Genomic DNA, 12,466 nt, shown 5'->3' on the forward strand with positions numbered 1-12,466 from the left:
TGAGAAAAACATCATTGGTTTTACAAGACTAAATTTTTCTTTTCATCCCATTAGTCAGCCTAATAACAGATTTTACAATTTCTCCTTGTAAAGTTCATAAAACCAATGTGACACGTATGAAAATACCACACTGAAAGCTGAGAAAAAAGGGAGTTTTCCACTCGCCTATATGATGTTGCGAAATTTGCTGGAGCGAGTTAAACCACTGTAACCCAGAATCTGACACTGAAATACACTCAGTAAGGCCTGTCCTGCTGTAACAAAAGCTGCTGAGATTTGACCGTGTTCTTCATAAGCTGTGACTTCCCTGTATACTCCACACTAAAAGCAATGGCAAACTACTTTTTCTTTAGTGTGTTTTGTGCCAACACTTCAATATGCAGGAGATCAAAATTCTAAGAGTTCCCATCAGAAAATGTTTTATGGGAACTCAAGTAAATCCTCATTAAATCCTCCAAAACAGCTCTAGTTGGAACAATTTCATATACATCAGGAAAAGTACAGGATTAATTAGGAAATCTGTGCTTCTGAAACCCCTTTGTTTAAGAAATAAACACAAAGGGCTCTGAATATCTGTACTAAACAACAGAGAAGTCCTCCCTGCATTCAGAAAGATACACGTCAAGATCTATAGATGTTCGGATCTGAAGAGGATAGCTCAGGGCCACAATGGAACCAAGTCAATATTTAAAGCTAGAATCCAGATATGACATGAGTTCCATTACAGTTTGTGACGTTTGACTTACATTTCTCACTCAGCCTTACTGTGCCCAAATCTAAGAGAAATAAAGAAACCAAGCTCAAGTGCAGTCTTACTTAAGCCATTCTGAATCATACATTAGGTTAAAGGATAACGAGGCGAAGGACCAATTGAATCTTTTTTCTGTATTTCGAAGTTTCTCTCTTTCAGGCAAACCACTTGCTGAGATTGTCTGCATGACTGTGGTCTGTCTCAGTCTAGAAAAGAGAAAACCGTCCCAGCTATTGTGGATCACAGCAGAAAAAGGAAACAAAATAAATGGGTGAGACTTCAGTAACGCATTCTTCTCCTCCCCGTCCCAGCTGGTTTAAACCATCTTGGGAAAAAGCTTTGAAAAAGGGTTTTTAAACACAACACAGATTGGGAGTCAAAAAGCATATAGTTGTTAGTAAACTTCAGTACAATTAGTCCTGTAAGTCAAGGAATATGAGACAGCATTATCTGTTTTCATGTGTCTTAAGACAGCAGGGGTCCAAAGAACTTTGGCCACCAAAGTCCGCAGAGCGCATGCTCACATTCTGGATCGGAACTGATATAGGAGTGTAAAAATGGGACAGTGTCAGTAAAGGATATTATCAAACTGTCTGAAAACAGAACAGACTAGGATGTTTTTGTAACTAAGTTGTTTTTTTTTTTCCACCCAAACAAAATAACATACCACCGAATTATAATATCGGTATTAAAAGGGATCAGAATTCCTGACAAAGACTGATGGCAATGATCCAGTGTTATAGGAGACCATTCTCCATTTCAAGCAGGAAAACTGTAGACTACAATAGGCTTAAGACCAGTCCTTGGCATGGAATACAAACATCTGCAAGCAAGCTTGAGTTATTTTAAAATCAATGCAGTATTTTATGCAGGGTAATTAAAAAAAAAAAAAAAAAAATCAAAGTGTGTGATAAATTAAAATTTTATCAAAAGAGAACCCAGTGAATCCCATTTTAAACTGTAGTTTATTACAATCACATTGTTACCTCAATCTGACTAATTCTTATAAGGCTGTTCCTTTTGCGAACACTGGAAGCACTAAAATATGGTGGAAAGAAGAGCTGAAAAAAAATCACCTAAAACATGTAAAACCAACCTCACACAAATTCAGGTTATGAAAGAAAAAGCCCAATAGAAACGCAGCACTATTCAAAACCACTGAGAGTATAATCTCTGCAACAAACTTCAGGCTTACAGTTATGTCTGAGTTTTTTGTCTATTTTTTAAAGCACACCTAAAATTACTGGAGCTGCAGATCAGAGAAAAATCCCCTTGCTTTTCATTTTATTACCTCCAATTACATGTATTGTTGTTTTCTCTCCATAATGCTCTATGTTCTGATATTGTCACTATGTAGATAACTTTGCTCTGCAGAGTATTTTAGTAGCTTAGTTGATAAATATTGACAGAAACGTGGCTTTTGTTAGTAAGCTACCCACAGTATGATTCTTTTAATTTCAGAAATATGTAAAGCGAACCTCTGTTATGGTTTTAGATTCCTTTGGCATATCGCTTACATGTTCACAGTCTTCACTTATTTCTTCATCTGCCACATATTTCCTATCTTCAAGTAGATCTTTGCAAATTTCACCCTCTGCTAACAAAAGTATAAAGATCATAGAGTTCCACTTGCTGGCAATACATAAATATTGCTGTCTTCCTGCTTTTCTGTCATTCCTTTTCATCATGTAGCATTTTCTTGGTACCGTAGGAAACACTTCACACTTCCAGTGAAGTGCTAATAAAACAAATCTCCCTTTAGTGTATTTCCCACTTTTTTTCCAGACAAAATGCTACACAAAGAGATTTCGCTACAGATAACAAATCAGTTAATGAAAAATGGTGCTAAGAAGGTTATTTAATCCAATTCTGTGCTTTAAAAGATTAAACTACATTATTGGAGACATACTGAGCTGTTGATTCATTGGAAACTAGACAACATCTTACTAATACTAGCTATAAAACATAGAAAGAAAGTTGTTCACTTCTTGAAGCAAACAGGCAAGCGTTACAGTAAGCTGTCAGCCATCTGCCAAGACAAAGCCAGATCTCAACTGGGCAAGTACATCTTAGCCACAGGTTACAAAGCAGACACAGAAGTACAAACTATCAAGACAGCAAAACAAAAGTTTGGAAGAACAGTGAGAAAAGCTTTACATTTTTGCATAACAGGAAATCCACCGAACAAAAAAAAAGAGTTACAAATAACCACTAACATGCCTCATTTGTCTTAAAGAAATTGAATCATTGAATAAGAACCACAAAGTGAAGAATTTTATTTGAAAAAAATGTCTTTGAACACAGCGGCTCAGTGCACAGAGTAGATGATGGAATTGAAGACAAAGAACTGCCAAAGTAGAACTGAAATGAAAGCCAAAATGAAACAGCCTCCTCCAGTTCCGATGCCTGCAGACAAACACCATTCAAAAAAGTTTTCCTGCAAGGAAAATTATCCCATAGGGCTTCAAAACAATTTATGTACTCGCGAGAATATGTGGGAGAGTAAAGGTTCCAAGGCCACTGAAAATGAGCAAAAGGGGGAAGGAGGTACCAAGCACCTTCAGTTCAGGTAGTGTGAATTCTTGGCAAGGTGTTAGAATACAAAGGGGAAGAAAGGTTACTTAATACTGAGATATGCTCGTTCATGGGCAAACATCTACCCCGGACCCTGCACCTCCACTTTTCTTTCTGCCTTAGCAGTACACATGTAGAGTCATCCACATTTTTCAAGCCCTGCTATGTGCGCAGTCATAGGGACACTCAGTTCCACAGTTTCAGAAGAATTTAAGAGAGACTTGTAGAAAAAGAGAGAAAGATCAGTGGCAGTGAACATATACAGAAATCTGTAGTTGCTGGCAGGTACTCCTCCCTTTCTTTACTTGTCCATTGTAAGTGAGGAGGCAGTACCAGAAGTTCAATATTAATTTCAAAGTTCTCTTAGCAAACCAATGGTTCTGTGAGTGCAACTGAGGCATTCAAGCACAGAGCTTCAGAAAAGCATGGATGCAGCTCTGTGTAGCAGCACTAGAGATGTGGTTGGAACAGCTCTTTGGCTGCATCCTTGTTGCAGTAAACCCTTCCTGGAGCGGGTCTGATCACCAATGAAGAAAATCACTTTTATTCCTCACAGCAATTATTTCCATGGCCCATCATTTAAGTGGTCGTTCCCTCTGCAGAGATGTGTGTAGTCATGCCTCAGTACTAAAACCAAATTAAGAGATCACTGAAAAGGCTTTGTTTTTCAGACATAATGCAGGACTTACTGAAACCAATGAGCACAGAAAGATGTGAATTTAAGAAAGAAAATGGACAAAGTAATGTCCCGACTCCAACTGAATTAGAATCTAATCTTGTTCCCAATGTGATCAGAGATGTGCTATCTGGGAATAACACCTGTGTGCTATACAAAAATCTGCCACTGCGTGCAGAAGCTCACCGGCACGAAAAAATACTTGCATGGAAAGGTGCAGCAGCAAGCAGGTGGACAAGGGTCTGAAAGGCTGATCAACAGAAGTAACCAACGTAGACATCACTGCTGCAGGGGACCTCTGAGGAGAAACATCCCCACACCGGGAACAAAGATGATGAAGAGCTCCTCTGACACAGTGCTGAAGTTACATTGCTTATTAAAACCAGGAGTGATCTCAAATCCTTGCGGTGCCCTCCTGCCGTGCAGCAACGTTCTCGTGGTTAAGAATAAAGTGGACAGAGTGGAACAGGATTGGTAACCAACAAGATGAGGAGAAAGCAAAGCTACTGTCATCAAGACAGTGCCAGATGATCAGAGAGGAAAAAAAGGAGAAAAGCGTGCAAAGAACATGAATGCTTTCTCTTCCTACCTTGATCCGCAAAGGATCCCAGTGTCCCCAGCTGAGCGAGTAAGGGGAAGGCACGACCCAGCCCAGTTTGCCAGCCTAGTGAGAACAGCAGTGGGAAAGTCCCATCTTGGAACACAGCTGGGCCCTGCAGCCTGACAAGCCAGCAACGGTGTCCTTGTCGGCAAGATTTGAGTACGATTTGAACCAGGAAGGAGTGCAGGATTACCACTGATAGCCCCTTTTCCTTTACTGTAACCACCAAGCTCGGTGGCACTGACATAAAAGCACCAGAGGCCACACTTAAAACACATCTCCACATTTCCTGAATTGTTGGCTCTGTCTCTGATAACATCATGATTACCACTGGACCTAAAGAAGAACCTGAATGTCTGAAAGCTGACGTTTTCCAAATTACATCATTTGGTTTAACTGAAATACTGCTTCTTCCCACAAACTTTTCTCATTTGTACTACACATGCACACTAGATACTCCAATCCTTGAGAAATTTAAACTTAACGAGACGGTCAGTATATCAACAGGATTCTTTTATAACTCCTATGACCTCACCCATCAATCCTTACGAGCAATGCAAAAATAATAGCTCTGAGGTTTATTTCTCTTCCTTTTACATTTTTCCACACTAGAGAAGTCCAGAAAAAAAATTAAACAGACCTAAGGGTTTAAAAAGAGTTAATAAGACTTAATTAAAGACAACTTAATCAACAATAACCAGGACTAGACAAATCCTGATTTTGACAGGGTTTTCATCAACAGAATTAACATTCATTTACAGTTCACTGGTGGACAGTTTAACTAAAGGCACAATATAGCCCAAAGAACCTTTTTATTGCTGACAGCAATATTTGGAATAAAATAAACACAGCATGATTTTTAAATCCCAAATTGAGTCTGCAGAGAAGGCAGTTAAAAAGGGGTGGTGTTCTTTGGTGGTTTTTTTTTTCTTGCAAACTGAGCAAACTTGATCTGGAAGTCATTAACAGATAATAAACATAACCTTCCCCCACTCACTCCCAAGATGCCATCTCTACAGTCACTTTTCAGACTACAGTTGTATTTTTACAGTGTGTCATCCTACAGAGAAAAGCCTCACAGGCTTTATCTCTTTTCCCCCTTTTTGCTAAGGAATTAGTGCCTTCTCTTCAACAGGACTCAGTTCCTAACAAGGAGAAAAAGTGGAGTGAAAGGAGAAGAAAAAGTTGGTTTGCTTAGAGAAATATGTCACTGAATTTTCTTTAGGATGACAAAAGCCATCCTGAAAAGAAAGCAAAAAATTGCAGCAGGTCAACTTTAAAGCGTGCTGCAACAATCTGTGTCAGACAGAAACCCAACATACCTCAGCCATTATCTACCAGACTCAAGGATAAGCAGAGACCAGCCGCTACTTCTCACGAGACCATTTCTTAAAGAGATCTTTCAAAGTGGCTTTGGAGATTTTAAAGTCTTCTTGTCACATGAAGCGTCTGCATCCTTTTGGTGTTCAAAAGCAACTGGCTTGTTCTGCATGACAGCCTTATACACTAAGTTGTAATCTGTGTTGCTGCACCATGACTGGCTGTAGTCTGTTTTCAGTAGACTAGGTACTCCTTGCTTTCTAAATATAAACAATTTGAAAACAGTAGCATTAGTGGGCTAATTAAATATATTACATAAACACAATTTACATTTTAAAGAATCATTAAAAATAATTATTCTGTTAACTGCCACAAGAAAACTGCTTTAGTCTCTGAAATCTGTGCAAGTTCTTTATAGCCATGGCAGCATGGGAAAAACTAGACCAACCTTAGTCATTAAGAAGAGAAACACTGCCTCTGATTATCTGAACAGAGAACAGCATTGCTGTATAAACTGCTCTAATTTTTGAAGCTTTTCAGATAAGAATTATGAAAATGCTTTTCAAAATACAACCCCAATTTAAAAAGAAAGAAACAGGAGATCTTTATAGGAGCAGTGCTATTGCCAGCCTGATCCTGAGATGCGAGGTAAGGTTTCTATGGAGGAATATCTGGTGTAACACATTAAGTTCCATGAGCTTTTATTTTGTCAAAGAGGGATAAATAGCTTATCCTCTTTCCTCCCTGTGTAAGAACTCAAAATTAGGCATGGCGCAAACATCGTGTCACCTGCTTCTTCACTTTGAAATTATCTACATCCCTGGTCCTATGAGCCTCGGAAAGAGATGGATTTGTTGAAAGAAGCAAGGACTGGTGGCCCAAGGAAGATAAAGGGAAAAACATTCAGTACTGAAGGGGCTAAGTGCAGGATGAGTAAACCACAAACCAAGATATTAGAGGCTGGAGATTCAAAATTGTACGTTCAAGAAGAGGTCAGTGATAAAAGGACGTTTCAAACTGTGACCAACACATCAGTCTAACACCAATGCAAAAGAACAACTTTGACAACCATAAGACACCACTTAATGGCTCTGAATCTCCTCAAAATCAATTGCTCTGAATCTCCTCAAAATCTTGAGGGGGAGAAAAGAAAAAAGACAGAAAGATGTCTTTGTAAGCAAGCCTGTAGAGCTGAGGAGTGCAGGCTCTGAGAAAGGGTGTAATTAGGTCATTTAAACATCAATAAGATTTACTATCGGTTCCTTCTTATTTAAATATAGGATCTATAGATCAGGTTTTGTGCTCATCACCAGATGAGAAAACTTTAACATAAAAATGAACACAGAGAGCTTTTATCGCTGAAAGTCAGAGAGCTAAATGCTGCATCTGCTTTACTAGACTTGACAATCTGACTTCTCTCAGTAGGAAAAAATAAGAGCTAACTGAATTGTTTCCTGTTATAACAGACGAACACAAGAGTAGCTGTACTCGGGCAAACCACAGGTACATAGAGCGCAGGATCTGATTTCCAGCTCTGACCAACATCAGACGCCTAAGGAAGACTAAGAACATAGGAAGCACATAGTGCTATTTCCACAGAAATCTCTCTTGGCCACAAGCATTCTGTGGCTCAGGAACCACAGGTACTCACTGGGTTTAATAGCGTTGTACAAGTTTTTGGTAACTAGTTCAGTAATCTTTAAAATTTTTTAAAGTTCAGTATGTCCATGTCCTTTGGTACTTAACAATACTGTATGAAGAGCCATTTCTATTTTATTTTAGTTTAATCCAATATTCTGCTAGTCTCGTTTGCTTTAATATTAGGAAATAATCCAAGAAGTTCTAGTAAGATAGAAAATGTTGCAACAGATGGCTGAAGACTTTTGTATACTAAGATATCACGCAAACAGAGAGCTCTTCTCCCAGAACGTCCTCCAGCAGAAGGAACTGAGGTTCTCTTTCCTGATCCTGCTCATTTAATATTCCCAAATTACTAGATAAGAATTCATATTTTCTGGAATCAATACTTTCAAGTTGTTCTACTATAACAAAACCTTTCAAAAGCAGTTTTGTCAAATACTTTAATATTAGACTATATTTTTCAGAGAGATTATTTTACAACACTGTTTAGCTAGATGAAGATCAGCTGTTCTCTCTACCTTTTTATAAATCAATGTAAAAATGAGCCAGCCTGCAGATCAGGAAACCAAGGGGCACAATTGTTAAAGTGCACCTCACTTATGCCAGTCCTTAAATAAAGCAATCACACCTCACTGAACGTAGTCCTTAAGCACAACAAATAGCTCAGAGGTTAAAGTAAACAGCTTTCTCAGCAGCAATTCACTCCGAGGCACTGTCAGTATCCAGAAATTCAAATTCTACTCTTCTCAGTAGCCCTACTGGGAGGAAAAGAGGCAGAACAAGCAAATAAACTGGATCCAAGAGCAGAGCAGGTCTGATCCACAACCATTTTTCAGGATTCACCTAGACCTGTTCCTAGCAGAACTTTATTGGGATTGTTAACTTTATTCCTTTATTGGGATTGTTAACTTTATGCAGATGTAACTTCAGCAAAACGTTGGATATTCACAATTCTGCCTAGGAAAACTAGAGAATAAATAATATAGAAATGCATCATGCTGAAAACAAAGGCCACTTAATGGAGTGACAAACTAGTTTGATGCCCAGGGGTACAGACATGGTCAACGTGTCACCTGGCACGCAGGCAGGACCAATGAACTAGTAATCAAGTAACATTACAATGTTCTGGTGCAAGCCAACTACCACAATATAATATTTGTGCTGCTAGCACTGCTGCCCAGACTTCTGCTTCTACTGAACAAATATTGCTATCAGTAGAAGGATTTATTCCTTTTGCCTTTTTATTTTCCCCCCCTTGATCACTTTGTTTCTTAGAAGCAAAATTTTACTGTACAAGACACAATGAATTAATAAAAATCACTCGGATTGAAGCGACCACCTTGATCCTTGAAAAGAATTCTGCCTCCCAGCAAGTGTGGGAAGCCTTTCACACCAGGTTGTTTTAGACATGTCCCATCACAGTGGCACAGCTACTGCACTGCTCCCAAGCAGACAGTGGTTTCAGGAACAAGGTACTGCAAGTCTAAAGTCTTCAGAGACCACTGCAAATTCTATCACATAAGCAATGTGTACTCCTTACCTCATCAATTAATGTCTAAGCAGCTACATATTAGTGGCTGACTGTCCTTTCATCACACTTGAAATATCAGCAATGACTAGAAGTGCATATAAAGTTTGTAGCAAGCATCCAGTACTTGGAATCAGCTGCTTCTGGTGAACAAAAAATTAGGAGTTCATGTGCTTTCAATATTATTACTTTTATACCAACTTTAGTGTTATCTCCCACAATACACAATTAGGAAACAGTATGGAAATGTGCCAAACACCTATGTTATGTTCTAACAAAATACACCAGTAATAGTAAGAACTTAATACCAATGTGATTGTATTAGCTCAGATACCATCTTTCTCAATATCTTACCCACATCTTATCGCACCAATATCTTAATGTGCGGTGGGAAGGAATGAAATGTTGTGTTGCTAGCTGAATGACCTGAAAGCGTCCTCAGTAATATTCAGAATAGATGAGTTGAAGAGAAGACAAGCAGGCCACCCAGCAACACCAAACACCATGAATGGCCTCCAGAGTATTTCTGTTCTTCTGTAGTGCCAGGTAATAAGTGGATCAGCGTTTGGCTTTAACACCTGCTGCCTGTTGAGATCTCTGACTGGCTTTTCCAGCTTCAATCTGAAATATATTTTAAATATTATTCATTCCCATGACCTAGTGTCAACGTCTGATAGAGAAAGTGATCTGGTTGCGTTATCTTCCAGTATTTAATATCAGTTCTGGGTAGAAACAGCTGGAAACAATATCACATTTGCTACAACAAATTTTCAGAGGAATTTGTTGAAAATAACTCATATCTACAAAGAGTTGATTCAGAAAATAGACTTATAAATGGAAGGCGTGTAGAGGAAAGGCCACATGAGCAAACTGCTCAAAATGAGTACCCTATTGGGTTATACGGGACATATTCAGAAATAAATTGACACCTTGCAAACTCAGATGGAAGTCTAGGTACAATTTTATCCCAAACTCTGAATCCAAATTTTCTCAATTAAGATGAGGTAGAGTCAGATTATCTTGCATTTACTATTCAGTAATCATCAAGCTGTTAATGGGTTCTGCAATACCTCTTCATGCGCAGCTGCCATTGATTTCAGCAGATGCTTGGCATGCAGAAACTTAAAACGAACTCCGAGACTGCACAAATTGCACTAAGCTTGTACTCTGCTGGGTTTTTTCCAGCTTAAATGAAAGCATTTGACTCTCTAAAAATGTTGTTTATTATTTTGATTTAAAACCCAGAATATCTAGACTGCCACTAGTTATTGTAGCATGTCATAAGATACCCGCAAATGAAAGCAAGAAATGAAGAATGAAGGCTATTTGGGGCTTAGAAAGAGGAAGGAGCAAAGATTCTGGTTCTAATTATTACAGTAATTTTGAATGAACAACTATCAGGTGATGAGGACCTTGTAGCACATTAATTATGTTCCCAGATTTTCAAAGATGGAAGCAGAAAAGAACAATTTATTCATATTATTTTTAGGGTCTGACACTTAAGTTCATATGTAATTAGTTTTTTAATACAGATATCAACACTTGAGCAAAGATAACACGTACTTCTCTATCGATATTACTGGGTCTCATGCTCGAAAACAGCATTAGGCATTAAATAGAATATTGATCAGTGTCAAAGTAAAAGAAAAGCATTGTGATAAAGTTAATCAGCAAATATTTCTATTCCTGCAAATGACAGTATCTCCAGCTGTGACAATTAACAGCTTCATTAGTGCAGTTACTGCTGCTTCTATATTGAGTGGAAAGTTAGAACTGCAGCTCTTCCAAAGATGGAAAATAAACCACACATCACCCTTTTTCTCATGTAAAACTGCATCTTGCTTTTAATCACTGCCAATACAGAAAGCTGGTTTTGGTTAATAAAAATTAATGTCTAAAATGGGGCTATGATTGAGAAATTATTTGCTCTTTGCTCCTTATCTCTCGTACCGCTCACTAAACTGTACCATCAGATTATAGATTAGGACATTATGGATTATAGATTAGAACATCTGAATTCCCAAAAGCTTTTAGTCTAACCTTTCAGTAACAAGAGCAGCAAAGGAAAGCATTATTAACATTTTCTTAATTTAATCATGCATGGGAAAGCACGACGCTATCCGAGTCTCGCAATACACTTGTTGCTGGTGCCCGGAAGGCACTGGGAACGCATCTCCATTTAAAAAGCAGACTAATTGCCACCCACACAAATGTCTTCTCAGAATAGCACGAAGTTTGAACAGGTGCAGGGCAAGGAATTGCACGCGTACACAGGCATGTGCAGGGGACGAGCAGGACTCCAGCTCCGGGACATCAGGCACTCCTGCAATTTGAAACTTTATCTCCAAATATTTAATTTACACATTTAATGGAGTGCAATTTAAAAAATAAAGAGCCTAAGTCAAACTCCTGAACTGACTCATCTCTTCAAGAAGGTGCCAGAAGAATTTATCCTGGCAAGCAATACAACTGACTGAATCCATTCCAGCCTAATCCATTTGTCACTCTTGCGAATAGATAAAACAACCAGAAAAAAATAAATAGAAAAGCTGCATTACATAGTCTTTAAACCGTGAGCAAAGACAAGAGTAACGTTTTCGCTTAGCTTACAAAAGATTCCCCATATTATGAAATATGGGATGAAATACACAATGAACTCTGAATTAATCTTAATTTCCTTGGACTAAGCATGAAACCAATACATTGATTTTAGAAACTCATTCTGTGATGGTGTGTAATTTTAAACAAATCTGGCCTACTCCAAGAGTACTTAATCAAAAGGAATTGATTCCTGACAGCTGTTATTATTTGAAAAGTTAATATCTAGGAATTTTGTATTGGTTTGAAAAGGCATCTGTTTCTAGAAAGTGTAAAGCTTTGCTAAAGCAAAGATAATTTATCTGCTTTCATTTTGAACAATAAAGCTGCTCTAAATATTCTTATCTTATAATATTGAATGTTAAATAGAGTGAGTTTATCATGCCATCAGTTTTTAAGCAAAATCATTGAAGTCAGGTGGGTTTTCAGTTCCAGAACAAAGATACGATCCGCTATCATCTTACCTGTAGTGAGAAAGTGAAATAAAACTAATTATGTATAACTGTATAAAATGAAACAGAGAAGGATGGATTATGCCACAGATTGATAAAGAGTTTGCCCATTAAAAAACAAAATACCTCGAGCCTTGTAAACTGTACTGAAATTTAGATTTCATTCTACCAGAGATTAAAATGTGTTAACTTGTTTGACTGACTACTTGGAGAACATGAGTTCATGACACAGCCCATGTATCTTATTTACTCATTTATTCAGCAAAACTCCAAATTGGCACTATGCGTACAGAAAGGAGAATTCTAGCAAACCAGCTGTTTCTTG

General features: G+C 38.1%; 1 long non-coding RNA gene across 3 annotated transcripts in view; it reads right to left on the reverse strand.

Annotated features, from left to right (window-relative positions):
• The window catches only part of LOC110364356 (uncharacterized), a 110,775-nt gene that overhangs the window by 47,983 nt on the left and 50,326 nt on the right, over positions 1-12,466 (reverse strand). The gene's annotated exons all lie outside the window — the stretch shown is intronic.

This window comes from Columba livia, chromosome 11 (genome assembly GCF_036013475.1).
Source record: "Columba livia isolate bColLiv1 breed racing homer chromosome 11, bColLiv1.pat.W.v2, whole genome shotgun sequence".
NCBI lineage: Eukaryota > Metazoa > Chordata > Aves > Columbiformes > Columbidae > Columba > Columba livia.